Below are 15,086 nucleotides of genomic sequence, written 5' to 3'. Positions count from 1 at the left end.
AGGGATCACGGAATCAAACGACACCCTATATAGATAACTACATAAATAACCGGACCTAAATCGGGGGATTGGATACTATGAGGTTTCGTAAACCAAATGAGTATTGGAACTTATATGATATGGTTAAACAAAGCTCACATACTAAATTGAAACCTAACCTAAGTGCTTACGACCCATTACGACCCGTTTAGGTAGCTTATGCTACTTTAACGCGTCGTTTGCGTAAAACGCATTCGGACCGCCTAACTAGTCCTATGACAAGTGAAATATGCCTTAACATGTTTAATATCGTTGCTAAATCAGTTTAGATATCAAAAGTTTCGTTGCATAGGCTTAAAATGAATTTTGGCGACAAAAGGGTATTTTGGTAATTTTCCTAGGCATAGAAACTACTTATCACACAACTCTTTAAACGACGTGATCATAAGGTATAACCTCGGAAGGTTATTCCCTATACACTATGGTCACCTAAAGTGTTTGGTCGGATCCTAATAATCGACCAAATGGGTCGGGTTCGAAAGTATAAGCGATTGATTAGATCGCTTACATTTACGACCCTAAACAAGCACAAATCTAAAAGCGACGAGCTAAACATGCTAGAACATGTTTAGTAAGGTTAGAAAACAGGTTTGGTATTAAAACAAACGGTTTTAATACCCTAGAGTAGTTTGGTTACAAAATACGCGATAAAACGCATTTTGGCCGAAACTACGACTCGTCACTGAGCCTAGATAACGTGGAAATCAGTACGTATAGTCACTAGTGACTATAACCATCGTGATTACGCTCATGTTATGAAGTTCAAACGAACTTCGTGTTGACCATAAACTGGTCAATGCAGAAAGTCAAACGCAGTTTGACTTTAACGCAAAAACGAATGAAAAACGCGAAAGAATACTTACAAAGGGTCCCCGCAAGATTGATTTTCCAAGTATTCTCAGGTATGAGGTGATGAAACACCCCAACTTAGAGAAATCTCGGAAATCAAGTGGGTTTTGCAAGTGAATGGGATGGGGTATTTATAGCTTTCGGATAGCCGTTAAGATCGTTTGTCGATATCCGAGCTTTGATCTCAACCTTACACTTGTGCCCATAGTTTTACTAAACCATTAGAGCCCATAGAAATGCCCCAAAACCATTTGCAAGTGGGTTACAAGAGTATAACAGTTGTTAACAGCTGGAAAAACTGATTTTTGCATATCTGACATGCTCTCACGGGCCGCATAAGGTTTTATGGGGGCTTACGCGGGCCGCCTGAGCCTTCTGATCTGCACATAAGTTTGAAAAATGACAGTTTCAGTCCCTGTTGGTGTTTAAAGCCATTCCCGACATGTTTAAGGCCAGTCAAGCCAACTTTAAGGGCCTAAAATGATGCCTAAACATTGTGGACATGAAACATGCTCAAAAATATGCCGGATGTCGGTTCGTTTGGTCGTATGATCGCGATGTTCGCTTAATTACGATGAAATGCGCATAAGCGCGAAAAACGATCCAAATTGCGCGACGAATGGATTTTTCTCATGCCAAACACTAAAATAAAATATTTTAATGCTTGAATAAAATTTTGGATGTCCGGATGTATTTAGAACGTAAGTTATGCACGAAAATGCAAACTTATGCACTTTTTGACGCTTTTAGTCCCTGAATGACCAAAAAGTTTATTTTAGCACACTGAACACCTCAAAGCCTATTTCTAAGCTATGTAAAGGATATTTAGGGTATGTTTAACTTATGGTCAAGTTCCAGAATGTTCGTTACAGTTCAAATTGGCATACTTTCGCAGTTTGTCATATTTAGTCCCTATAAGCGAATAAACTTGATTTCGGCACACCAAACCTTCCAAAACTTATTTCTAAGTTATATAAAGTTTATTTAGGGTATGTTAAGCCTATGTCACTATTCCGGAGTGTTTGTTGCATTAAACTGGTTATATTTACGCATCAGTGCGCGTATAACCTTCCAGAAAGCGATTTAGAGCCCGAAATCGAACAAGAGTTGATATGTGCAAATGATACACATATTTTTACAAATCTCAAGTATGAAATACAATATTTCATTGGTTTGGTATTTTTTTGATGGTTGAAGTGACACAGGTGTCACACTAAATTTCAATCGCAAACGTGTTTACGCCATATAACCTTTTGGAGGGAAATTTAGAGACTAAAAATCAGTTATTAATATTTCTAAAACAGATCGAATTAGCAATTACCTTCGAAGTGTACTGTACATAAACAAATTTGGGATTGATTTTCAGTCTCTAATAATCGACACATATTTTCCAATTTTAAGGGAATATATTAGAGTCGATGGTCATGTATGGTCATTGGCGGTCAATTAAGGTTGCTGATGGTCATTAGTAGTCACTTATGCTATAGGATCTGGTCATGACCCTCATGATCATCATGACCCTCTATGTTAGTGTCATGTCACTAATCCCTAATCCACCATCCAAAACCACAACCCTAAGGGTGTGGTCATGACCACTAGCCCCTTATATATTTTAATTTATCTTTGTCTTAAGAAAAAGGAAATGATTTCTTGGAAAATGGAAAGGTGGACCATGGTTTAATCCATGCAAACCATGGTGGAACAAGCATGGGGTGGTGTAGCCTTTCATTCATGTTCCTAGGTGGCGAATCATGTCCCAACCATGACCCCACACCCTTTAGCTTTATGATAAATGATACCCATATAGGCTAATTGACTGTTAGTTATGATCATTCATGATCAATTATGGAAATATTAGCCAATGATGGTTAAGTATGGCCAATATTGGTAAAAATGTTAATTAGAGACAACTACGAGGAATGAGGGCAATTGTTAGCCATTGAAGGCAAATGTTATTGGACTAGGGTTAATGATGGACACTTAGGTTAAATGATTGTCAATCAGAGTCATTGATAGTTAATTAGAGCCATTTATTGTTAGATAGGATTGTTTATCGTCAATTAGTTTTACTTATGGTCAAATTGGGTCATTGATGATCGATGATGGTTAATTATAGTCTATAATGGCTAAAAAGTGGCAGTTGTAGTCAAGTAAAGTCATTAATGGTTAAATAGTGCATCTTATAGTCGATTACGGTCAATGGTGAGTAGTTAGAGCCATTGATAGTCATATATGGTCATTCATATTTATTAGTTAGGCCAACATTGGTCAATTAGATATATTGGTAGGTTAATTAGGTTCGTTGATGGCTAGCTAGTATCACTAATGGTCGATTAAGGTGATAGATTGTTAACTAGAGTCAATGTATGTCAATTAGGGTGATTGACCATGTTATGATTCTTAGTTCCAAATAGAACTAATTAAGATATTAGTCAGCAATACTATGTTTGTTAAAAAAAGGTCTCACTAAGTCAAACAAGGACAAACTTTGATTTCTCTCTGCCGGCCACCCCTCCTCCTCCTTCCTCTCCATCGGCCACCCCTCCTCCTCTTTCCTCTCCATCGGCCACCCCTCCTCCTCCTTCCTCTCCGCCGACCACCCACGCCATAATTCATCTTGATAAATTATTTGATTATAGCAGCTTGCAGAAGTTAAAAAAAAAATCTTCTTTTTGCAGACTGCAGAGGTTTGGTCCACATCTTCAGCTACATATATCTGCAGATGTGGTACGCAGATTTTAGACGTTTTACCTTTTAAAAGAACAAATAGCACTTAACTTTGTGAGAGATAAAGGCATGGCTCCAAGTCAGCCAAGATATTATCTCGAGGTAAACCAAGATATTATCTGCAAGGAATGAGAAAGTTTGTGAGAGATAAAGGCATGGCTCCAGGTCAAGCATTTACACATAACTTTGTGAAAAGTAAAAAGCTTTTTATGTTCGAATGAATGTTCAAGGGTTGAAGAAGGCAAATGTAGAAGGATACATTGAAAAAAAAATTTGGGTTGTAGTTCTTTACTTTTCGAAACTGATACTAGACTTGTTTGTTTAGTTTTGAAGTTGTGATTCTAAAACTGTATATGTACGTGTAAATTATTTGGTCCATGTCTAACGGAAACAATGCGGAGATGTAAGCTAAAGACAGTATACTCGGCTTGACTTTTGGTCAACATCTAATTGACTTTTGGTCAACATCTCATTTAGTATTCAACAAACGTTTGAATAACTCAAACAGTGGTTTTAACATATGTTTGACTTTAGGTCAACAGTTCATGGAAACCCATGTTCGGTTGAACAGTGTTTTAAAGAGGAAAACAGTTCTAAAATATAAGAAGACAGTGGATCTGGTTGAACATCTGTTTCACTTTTGGTGAACAACTGTTTGACTTTTGGTCAACATCTGTTTGCTCGATCAGATTGGGTGTTAAAGTATAGTTCTTTAAGTCATTGTTTTGTTTTCTTGAATTCTATGTAATTTTGTTAAGAAGTACAAGAACAAACATTTTTACAAAATCACAAATCACCCGATCATGTAAGTGCATTGAAGTAAAATTGGAAATGATGTTATTCATGTGGTCCTGTTGTGCTTTTGTTTGACCTCTAATATGGGTTTATGATCTAATCCGGTGATGTGAAAACATTGTTGTTGAATCCAATGAGATGCTTGATGTAATGAGGTCGTATTAATAGCAAGTAATAATTAATATAACTAAGTTTCCCGAGTCCGGGAAGCAATCCTGGGTAAAAACCTAGTCTATACTATATAATAAAAGAAACCAAATTTGGGACACTTGTCATTATTCTAGACCATCCTTAATTGTAGATAATTGTTATTTAATTTAAATTATTAATTTAATATCAATTAAATTAATATAAATCTTATCAACCCTAAATTATTGGCATAAAATTAATTTCAAATCGTAAAGTCTTATCTAAACTAAAAAACACTGTTTCACTTAATAGTAGATAAACATGCATATTATTTATAGTTAACTATGAGAAATTATATTAAACAACTTATTAATCAAACCAAAATTTAAAATAGTATTAACCTAATTTAAAAAATAATAAAAAAAATCCATTTTGATTTAGAAATATTTTTTAACAATAGATAAACCCGTGTAATACACAAGGTTTTTAAAGATATAACATTTTTTTTATTATTTGCTATATAAAATTAGATTTATTCAACCCGTACAATACACGAAGTTTTTTTAAAACATAACTTTTTTTATTATTTTGTATGTAATTACATTTATTCAACCTGTGAATACACAAGGTTTTTTTTAAATATTTTTTTTGTTGTTTGGTATATAAATTTACATTTATTCAACCCGCACAACAAACGAGGTTCTTAAAGGTATAATTTGATTTTTTTAACTATAGATAAACGTGTATAATATACAGAGTTTTTAAAGATATAACAGTTTTTTAATATTTGCTATATAAAATTATATTTATTCAACCAGTACAATACACAAAGTTTTTTAAAATATAATTTTTTTTATTATTTAGTATGTAAAATTATATTTTTTCCACCCGTGAATACACAAGGTTTATTTAAAATATAACTTTTTTATTGTGTGTTGTATAAAATTACATCTATTCAACCTGCACAATAAACGAGGTTTTTAAAGATATAATTTTTTATTATTTAATATATAAAATTATATTTACTCAACACATGTATTAAATGAGGTTTTTAAAATTATAATGTTTTTTTATTTAGTATATAAATTTAATTTATTTAACCCGTGTAATACACGGGGTTCTAACTTAGTATGATATAAACCAAAATATTAGTTATTTTATTTTTATTTATTAAAAGTTTAAAGAAAAATATACCTTTTCCCGCTCACTTTTCCTCAAATGAAAAAATTAAAACATATGATTCCCTCCTAATCCCCCTTATGACACAAAAATTTGATCCCCCTCCTCCCGGCTCCCTCCCTCTTGAACCTACCTAGACTAAATCAATAATCACCTCAACGGAGAGGGTTTTCTTTGGCTGTAGGGGAGACATTTGTTACGGAATCTGAACCAGGGTGTGTGGTGGCTGCGACGGAACATGGGGACTTATCGGTTGCAGTAGTACTAGCGGGCGTCTGCGGTAGGATAGTTGAACCAGGAAGAGGTAAGTTTGAAATCTCTGGTAAGCAAGTTTGATTGTCCCTCAATCTTCAATTCATTGTTATATTTTGATGTGTTCTTATTTATGTTGTTGGATACCGATCTATTGAAAGTTGCAATGTTCGCTGGTTTGATTTCAAGAAAACGATACATAACACTTAATTGTACAAAGAACAAATATTAATTACATTTACGAATCAATAAAAAAAGAGATGTATGAGTTTAGTCGTTTCATCATATGAAGTCCAAAATGGAAGTTAGCTTTTTTTTTTCTTATCTTTCGTGCTAAATGCAGATATGGATTTAGGTTACAAAAGTTTTCTTCATGAATGGGAAATAGACACAAAGGTAAAAGGTGTTATGGTTGATGGGACGTTAATCATTCTCTTTTGGTAAGGTATCAAGAACTAAACCAGTTGGTCCTAATTTGGTTGAGGGAAATTCAACATTTGCACCAATTCACTCACTTAGTTTGAAATTATAGCTTGATAATGTTTGACATAATGCAACATTATTATTTAGTGTAAGTTTGCTGTAAGTATGTGTAAGTCAATTAAGGACTTCTTTTTGTTTCTACAGGTGTTTGCTACTAAGTAAGGGTGCAAATCAGCAGAGCCGAACTCGAGCTCGACTAGGTTCGAGCTCGATTAACTTATGAAAGCTCGAGCTCGGCTTAGATCAAGCTTTGCTTCTAAAGAATCAAGCTCGGCTTGTGGGTAACTTTTCAATCTCGGGCTCGTCTTGTAATTAATTATTTAATAATTAGTTTATATTAATTTTAAATATTTTCTTTACAAATTTATATCTAGCACTATAGGGGAAGATTCATTGGGGAACACTAAAAAAGTGGGGAACAGCGGGGAACCGGCTCAAACGAACTCCGATTGGACTCATTCCAGCGGCGTTGGAACCGGCTCGTCGAACCCTAACTAAGATCTCTTAACCCTAAACCCTAAATCCTAACTCCTAAACTCTAAACCCTAAAGTTAAAAAATAAGGCTAAAACCAAAGCTAAACCGTAAAATCTTAACTGTAAACCCTAAAAGCTAAACCCTAAAGGCTAAACCTAAAGCTAAACCCTATAGCTAAACCCTAAAGCTAAACCCTAAACCCTAAAGCTAAACTCTAAACCCTAAAGCTAAACCCTAAAACTAAACCCTAAGGCTTAACCCTAAAGCGGAACCCTAAAAGCCAAACCCTAATATATTTAGGGTTTAGGAGTTTTGATTTAAGGTTTAGGGTTAAGAGATCCTAGTTAGGGTTCGACGAGACGGTTCCAACGCCGCTGGAATGAGTCCAATCGGAGTTCGTTTGAGTCGGTTCCCCACTGTTCCCCACTTTTTTAGTGTTCCCCAATGAACCTCACACTAGCACTATATATATATATATATATATAATATTTAGTTCACAGCTATGTTGTCAAAAGCGTTAAGCGCATGGCGTAAAAAAGGCAAGGGGTTTTTTTAGGTAAGACGCCATAGTAAGAAAAATAAAGGAAATTACATATAATATAATGGGCATAAGATTAATAGTTTTACACTAATATACAAATATAATGTAAGAAAATCATGATATCTTTTTATAATATGTGCAATAATAATTAATGTTTATAAAAATATTTGGGTATTCGTAACAAACTAAAACAATAAAGTGAAAAACAATTTAACGATCTTTAGTTGGGCCATCCAGTCCACCACATTGTTGGTGCCAACCACAATGCTCTAGAGTGTAACCATGTTTTCTTCCCCTTCTGTTGAGTTTTGAAGAAGTCTCTAAACCAGGTTCCGAACTATCTACCCACTCTAATTTAACATTTCAAGTTGTTTCTTCTTGTTTTAGGCAGTTTTTTTTCGGTTTAGGGTCCGTTTCTGCGCCCAACTCTAGGCGAGCGCTTTAGTACGTTTTTTTTTGAAAAAAAGACACAGATTTGCGCCTAGCTCTCCACCAGGGGGTTTAGCTGTGCTTCGCTGCGCCTAAGCGCCTAGGCGCGCGCCTAACTCGCTTTTGACAACATAGGTTCACAGTTATATATATATATATATATATATATATATATATATATATATATATATATATATATAACTCATTAATTAAGAAATATATAAATAACTGACTAGTTTATGCTTGCATGTCAGCTCGAGCTCTAGCTTGAAAAGTGAAGCTCGACCATTAGGGACTGGTTTCTATATATCAGAGACTAATTTTTCAGTCTCTCATACTCAATTTTTTTGCAGTGCACATCGGAAAATTCGCGTACAATTGGCAGATCCTCGATCTTTCTTTCCCCTGACGGAGTATCAGTAACAAGTGCTAAAATAGCAGGATACCCCTTTCGTAGACATTTCTTCGCTTGCATAGCTGAGATGATACCAACCATCGCACCACTGCGATGCCCCTGAACCGATAATGACTCTTCACCAGGGAGAGGAATACGTACAATCTTTTCCTTACACAGAATCTCAGCTTGGTGTTTAGACAGCCAATCCATCCCAACTACTATATCAAAACTACCGAGGGTAACAGGAGGAGATCAATATCAAACACTTGACCCATAAGATCTAGTTTACACCCAAATAGGACATGCGAAGCTTCAATCGTTTTGCCATTAGCTAATTATACTACGTGCTTAACTTCTAAAGGTGTTGGGGCTAACCCTAATCGTTGACCAAACTCTAGGGACACATAACTCCAATCGGCACCAGAATCAAATAACACAGAAGCAATAAGATTGTTCACAGAAAACGTACCAGTCACGACATTTTCGTCGTTCCTAGCATCACCAGCACCGATCGTAAACATCCTTCCACGAGCGCCATTGCCTCCATTGTTGCCGTTATTGTTGTTGTTTCCAGCATTGTTGTTGTTGTTTTGGTGATTGTTGTCATTGGCATTCTGATTCAACTGAGGGCAATCCCGCTTGATGTTTCCCTCATCCCCACACTGGAAACACCCCTTCTTAAAGCCCTGGTTCTGATGGGGTTGTTGCCTTTGTTGTCGCTGATGCTGCTGATTTTGCTGCTGCTGCTGCTTTGGCTACGGGGCTCTACAGTCTTTGGCCTCACGGCCCACCTTCTCGCACCTACGGCAAGTCCGGATGCACTGCCCATAGTGATGATAGCCACACTTGTTGCACTATGGATTCTTCCCAACATAGGAGCCCTGATTCTGATTGCTGCCCTGGCCTTGATTAACTAAGGATGACTGACTGAAACTGCGGTTATTGCTGTTGTCAGGCCTTTTCTGAGTTTGACTCGCACTGGTTGCTTTGTTAGTATCAGTCCACTTGCGCTTGTTATCACTAGCATGTGTGGTAGATGTAGCAGTAGAGGTAATATCAGATTTACGAGGCGACAATGAGCCATGCTCGACTTCTTGGTCAGTAATCTTATGTGCCAAACGGATGATCTGGGGCAGGTTATTATCGTTTGCAGCAGTGACATACCCCTTTACAGATGGTGCTAGGCCCTTGAGATACAGCTCAATTCGTTGATGTGGAGGTCGAGACAGGTTAGGGCAAAGAATTGCTAATTCATGAGATCGTTTTGCGTAAGCCTAGATCTCGGATCCATCCATCTTCAAATCGTAGTACTCGTTCTCGAGCTTCTGAATCTCATCACGAGGACAGTACTCTTCTTGCATTAACTCCTTAAAATCATTCCAAGTCGTGGTGTTAGCCATCTCGATGCCTAACATTTGCACCTGGGATTCCACCAAGTTAAGGCACCATCCTCCAATGTGCCAGTAGCATACTTCACCCGGTTCCCCACGGGACAGTCACACATAACAAACACTGATTCAGCCTTCTCAAACCAACGTAGTAGCCCCACAGCCCCTTCAGTCCCACTGAACGTCTATGGCTTACAATCCATGAACGTCTTGAATATGCAGGCAGGCGGATTGTTCTGATGCGCTGGTTGACCTAATTAATGGATGAAAGAAAATACAACACAGGGGTAAGAGTTGTGTACGCGACACAAGATTAAAGAGCACTCGGTACATTTCGTACCAGCTTGGTAGGCTGCCAAAGGCTCAGCCACACGTGTGTTGATTAAGTTTGTAAGCTCAGCTTGGGTCATCACGATGTGACCACGTCCATGACCTCGTCCACTCATGATTCTATATAAGGAGAGGGAACAAATTTAAGAGTCGAGATGAGGTAAGAGTCAAGTCTCATGTTAAAATCTACAAACTACCAAGTTTACACACAATAGGGCCAAACCCTTCTCGCACTCGTTAAGCCTCACTAGGACTCACATGCACTTCACGTTATTATTATGTGTGCACCCATAATAATAAGGCAATTTGCATGCTCATCTAAGTGCCTCTTAACTTGCGCTAAAAGTTTCCCCCACATTTAAGTAACAAAACAGAAGGTATTACAAGATTACGAACCACAAAAGCCAAAGAGTAGTGTCACACTATCAAATCACTATAGTATCTAGTATGTCTGATGTGTGTAAAATGCAACATATAAATTACATCAAATGAGGCATAAAACTAACCCTTTTTAAGTACTAATGTTGGAAAAAGTGTGTTTTTGTCTTTCTTTTGTATTTTCAGGATTAAATGAGCTCAAATTAACAAAAGAAGCAAAAAGACAGCTAAATCTAACATAAATACAAGAAAAGGAACAAAAGTGGATTGCCCGACCCCTCGACAGCATCCTCCCAAGCAAAACAAGGAAGACAGAAGGCTGAACACGCCCCGTGCTCAGTGAGCACGGGGCCGTGCCCAAGAAGCAGCAGAAAAGACAAACCTATAGAAGCTTCTGTTGCTCACCACGGGGCCGTGCCCAGTGAACACGGGGGCGTGCCCAAAGTACTGTAGGCTCATTAATTGTAATTGCGAATTACAATTAATGAGGAGAGATAGTGTCAGACGGGCACGGGGCCGTGCCCAGCGGACACGGGGCCGTGCCCAGGCCTCTGTTCAGCCTATAAATAGGAGTGTTTGGATTCATTGCAACTCATCCCTTGGCACACCACCTCTCTCACACTTTATCCACCACCCACCACCATCACAACACCATCATCCACCACCATCATCCATTGTCCATCATAGAGTGTGTGAGTCATCTCGGGATCCAAGATTGATCGTAAGAGTTCTTGACAATCAAGGCCATGTTTTCCTAAGTCTCTTACATCACTTGGTGAAGACAAGTATTTAGTATAATAATTTTTATTTTTAATCTTTTGCACTTCTTAATTGGTTTTGTATTAATGACTTTAATAACTAGTTTCTTATGTTGAAGGTGATTCTTCCTTATCGTTTGTCCGTGGTGTCTTGGCATTATTTTACTGTCTATATAAAATAAAAGATTTTCATCATTAATATCTCCACGGTCTATATGGAGGTATGTTGGCTACCTGGTCAGGGGTTAAGGGAACGGTTTGGTAAGGGTCTTGCCCTTGTTCAGCGTTTAGAGGTCCTGCAACGGACCTGGGTCAAATTTAGTAGGACCTCCTTCAATACCCAAAGGTATTGGATGGCGGGGGTCCAAACTCTTTGATCCCCCATAAGTTAACTACTATTAATACTATAATCCGACTATTTAGGACTTTATCCCTGTTGACTCAGACTACTTAGTCGAGGGTAACGTCACCTCCAAAAGAGGGGCCTACCATAATTTGCATTAACAACTTGATTAATTATCTTTCAATAATCCGACCCTTTAGGATTGTATCCTTGCTGACTCAAACTACTGGGTTGAGGGTAACGTCGCCTTCAAAAGAGGAGCCTACTACAATAACTAAGATAATCTCTTAAACAAGTGCAAAAGTGCAAAAGTGCAAAAGTGCGTAAATAATCAAAGGTTATACTAATACACGAGTCGGATCCAAGTGATTCATCTTGTCTATCTGTTTTTATTTTTATTTTATTTTTCAGCATTTAGTTAGTTTTATTTTCTTAGTTTAAAAATCTTTTTATAACATTTTGATTTGATTAGACGTTGAGGATAAACCGGTACTAAAAGCTCTTGTGTCTTTGGACGACCTCGGTATCTTACCAACACTATACTACGTCCACGATGGGTGCACTTGCCCATATGTGTGTTTAGTGTTAGTAAATATCGTGTTTTATAAATTTAAAACTTTGCTAAAAAGTGAAAAAGAGCTTAAATATATACCTAAAACTTATTACACCTAACGCACATTAAGTTTTTGGCGCCGTTGCCGGGGACACAAGGATTTTAAGAAAGTTAGGAATCAACGGCCTAATCATTTTTTTATTATTTTTATTTTCTTTTTAATTTTTTAGGATTTTCTTAGTTTTTCAGCTTCTGCAGAGCTCAGCACGGGCCGTGCCTGGTCGGACACGGGCCGTGCCCAGCAGTGTTACTAGCAGTTTTTAGTTTTCCGAGTTACAGAAGGCTGACCACGAGGCCGTGTCGGTGCAACACGGGGCCGTGTCCAACTCTCCAGTAACAGGGATCCGGAAAACAATCACTGTAACTCCGACCACGGGCCGTGTTCACTGAGCACGGGGCCGTGGTGAACCTTCTGACCAACATTCTTTTTTGTTTTTGTTGCAGGACTTGGAACCAGACGCCACCTCTACGTAGTGTATGAGCTCCAGTTCTAATTAAGACATAAAAGAACCTCTAGAAGAACCCGAACGCTTTCTCAGAAGAAGACTAAAAGCTAAAAACCAAGAGAAGGTTTCGGGGAACCCACTTCCAATGGCAGATCAACGTACCCTCATGGATTATCTACGGCCCACCGTAGGTAATCTCGGCGCCGCTATCAATGCACCGAATGTTGAAGCCAATAACTTCGAACTTCGGCCGCATTTGATACAGATGCTTCAAAACTCTACAACCTTCCATGGGCTTGCGGACGAGGATCCCCATCTACATATTACTAATTTCTTAGAAATATGTGATACCTTTCGGATCAATGGAGCATCAAATGACGCCATCCGCCTCCGGATGTTTCCTTTTTCACTAAAAGACCGAGCAAAAGCTTGGCTTAATGCCCTCCCAGCTGGATCGGTAAACACCTGGGATGAACTAGCCCAAAAATTTCTATATAAGTATTTCCCTCCCGCTAAAACGGCTAAATTAATGACTGAAATTAATACATATTCACAAGAGGACGGGGAATCCTTATATGAAACTTGGGAAAGTGTCAAGGAGCTATTGCGAAAGTGTCCACATCACGGCCTTCCGATATGGCAACAAGTATCCACTTTCTATAAGGAGTTGTTGCCACACACAAGGCAAACACTTGACTCTAGCTCCGGGGGACTTTTAGCTAATCGCCGCCCGCATGAAATATATAATCAAATTGAGGAAATTGCTCAAACCAATTTTCAGTGGCACACTCCCCGAGGCAATAAATCCATTGCCCCGGGCGCCCATAAGGTTGATGAAAGCACTTCTTTACAAGCCCAAATCGAGGCCCTTTCTTCAAAAATAAAAAAATTGGAAATGACAAAAACGGTCTCGATTATGGCTTGTGAAGGGTGTGGTGGGCCACATGAAAATTGGAGTTGTATGAAAGAAACAGATGATCAACAAGAATCGGTAAACTACATTGATAATAGACCTAGGCCGTCGGGTCCTCCAACGGGCACCTACAACCAAGGATGGCGAAATCACCCTAACCTTGGTTAGAGAGAACCCGGCAATGGTAGTAACCAACAAAGCGTAAACCAACGAACAAACTTTCAACAACCAAGAAATGAGTCACAAAATTTCCCTCAACAACAAGGTTGACGAGAAAGGCTTGAAGATACTATATCTCGCCTCATCTCCGACACTGAAAAGAAAAACTCGGATAGGTTTCTATAATTAGAATCAAATTTTAGAAGTCAACAAGCTAGTATTCAAAACATCGAAAAACAAATAAGTCAACTAGCACAAAATTTCTCCGAGAGACCACAAGGCGCGTTACCAAGCAATACCGAAACAAACCCAAAGACGCAAGTTCATCTCATAACACTACGGAACCGCACCGTGGGTCCTACGGAAGGCCCGCCGCCTACCGAGTAGGCCGTAACACCGCCCCTACAAGAGAAGGGTTCCCCTCCCTCACCAGAGCCTACCAAGGCTCCTCGAGTTCTGTACCGCAGTAGGTTAATCCGTTAAAAGACCAATGGGCAATTCGTAAAATTCGAAAGTCTACTAAAACAATTGCATGTCAACATTCCTTTCATTGACGTCCTAACCCAAATGCCTAAATACTCTAAGTTCATGAGGGACTTCCTCACTCATAAAAGGAAAATTGAAACATTGCAATTAGTTAACTTAGGCAAAGAATGCTCCGCCCTCGTACTCAACAAACTCCCCAAAAGAAAATTGATCCCGGAAGCTTCACAATTCCTTGCTCGACCGGGGACTCCCCCGTTCGAAATGCACTAGCCGACCTTGGGGCTAGCATTAACCTCATGCCCTCATCAATGTTCAAAAGACTCGGCCTAGGAAAAACAAGTCCCACAAAAATGAGCATAAAACTTGCTGATCGATCCGTCAAATTCCCGCAAGGTGTCATTGAAAATCTCCTAGTCAAAGTTGACAATTTCGTCTACCCGGCCGACTTTGTCATACTTGATATGGAGGAAGACACCGAAGTCCCCCTCATACTAGGGAGACCATTTCTCGCCACCGCACAAGTAGTGGTGGACATGAATGACGGAACACTCACTTTAAAATATGGGGATAATGAAGTAAAATTCGGAGTTGGGAAGAGAATAGAGGACGATGACCCGGTCAATTACATGAAGGTTATTGATTCGAGTTTGGATGATGCTCTCCGACGGTGCAACATGGGATGCAAAACATCCCGCTCGGATAACATATAACCTCGCCTTGCGTCTAGCCAAAGACCCTTATAAACGTGGCGCACCACAGAGGCATTCCGCGGAACTATCCTTAGTTTAGTTTAATCTTTTAATTTTAATTTGCAGAAATAAAACACACTCATGGTGGTCAAGGATGACAAGGGAAACGAGAAACATAGCCCAATGCACGAAAACAGTGCCATCCGACAACAATTTCTTCATTAGAGTAAGTTCAGCACGGGCCGTGCCCAGCCAATACGGCCCCGTGCTGAACATCCTGCAAACAA

General features: G+C 38.7%; 1 non-coding gene across 1 annotated transcript; it reads right to left on the bottom strand.

Moving 5' to 3' along the window:
- Nucleotides 1–13,075: 13,075 nt before the first annotated feature.
- On the bottom strand, nucleotides 13,076–13,182 carry LOC118484542. The gene has a single exon (XR_004873652.1). It is a non-coding gene; the product is annotated as a small nucleolar RNA R71 (small nucleolar RNA).
- Nucleotides 13,183–15,086: the final 1,904 nt, after the last annotated feature.

This window comes from Helianthus annuus, chromosome 11 (assembly GCF_002127325.2).
Source record: "Helianthus annuus cultivar XRQ/B chromosome 11, HanXRQr2.0-SUNRISE, whole genome shotgun sequence".
In the NCBI taxonomy this organism is placed as follows: Eukaryota; Viridiplantae; Streptophyta; class Magnoliopsida; order Asterales; family Asteraceae; genus Helianthus; species Helianthus annuus.
Note: the sequence above shows the minus strand (reverse complement) of the source record. Positions and strands in the feature narration are given on the sequence as shown.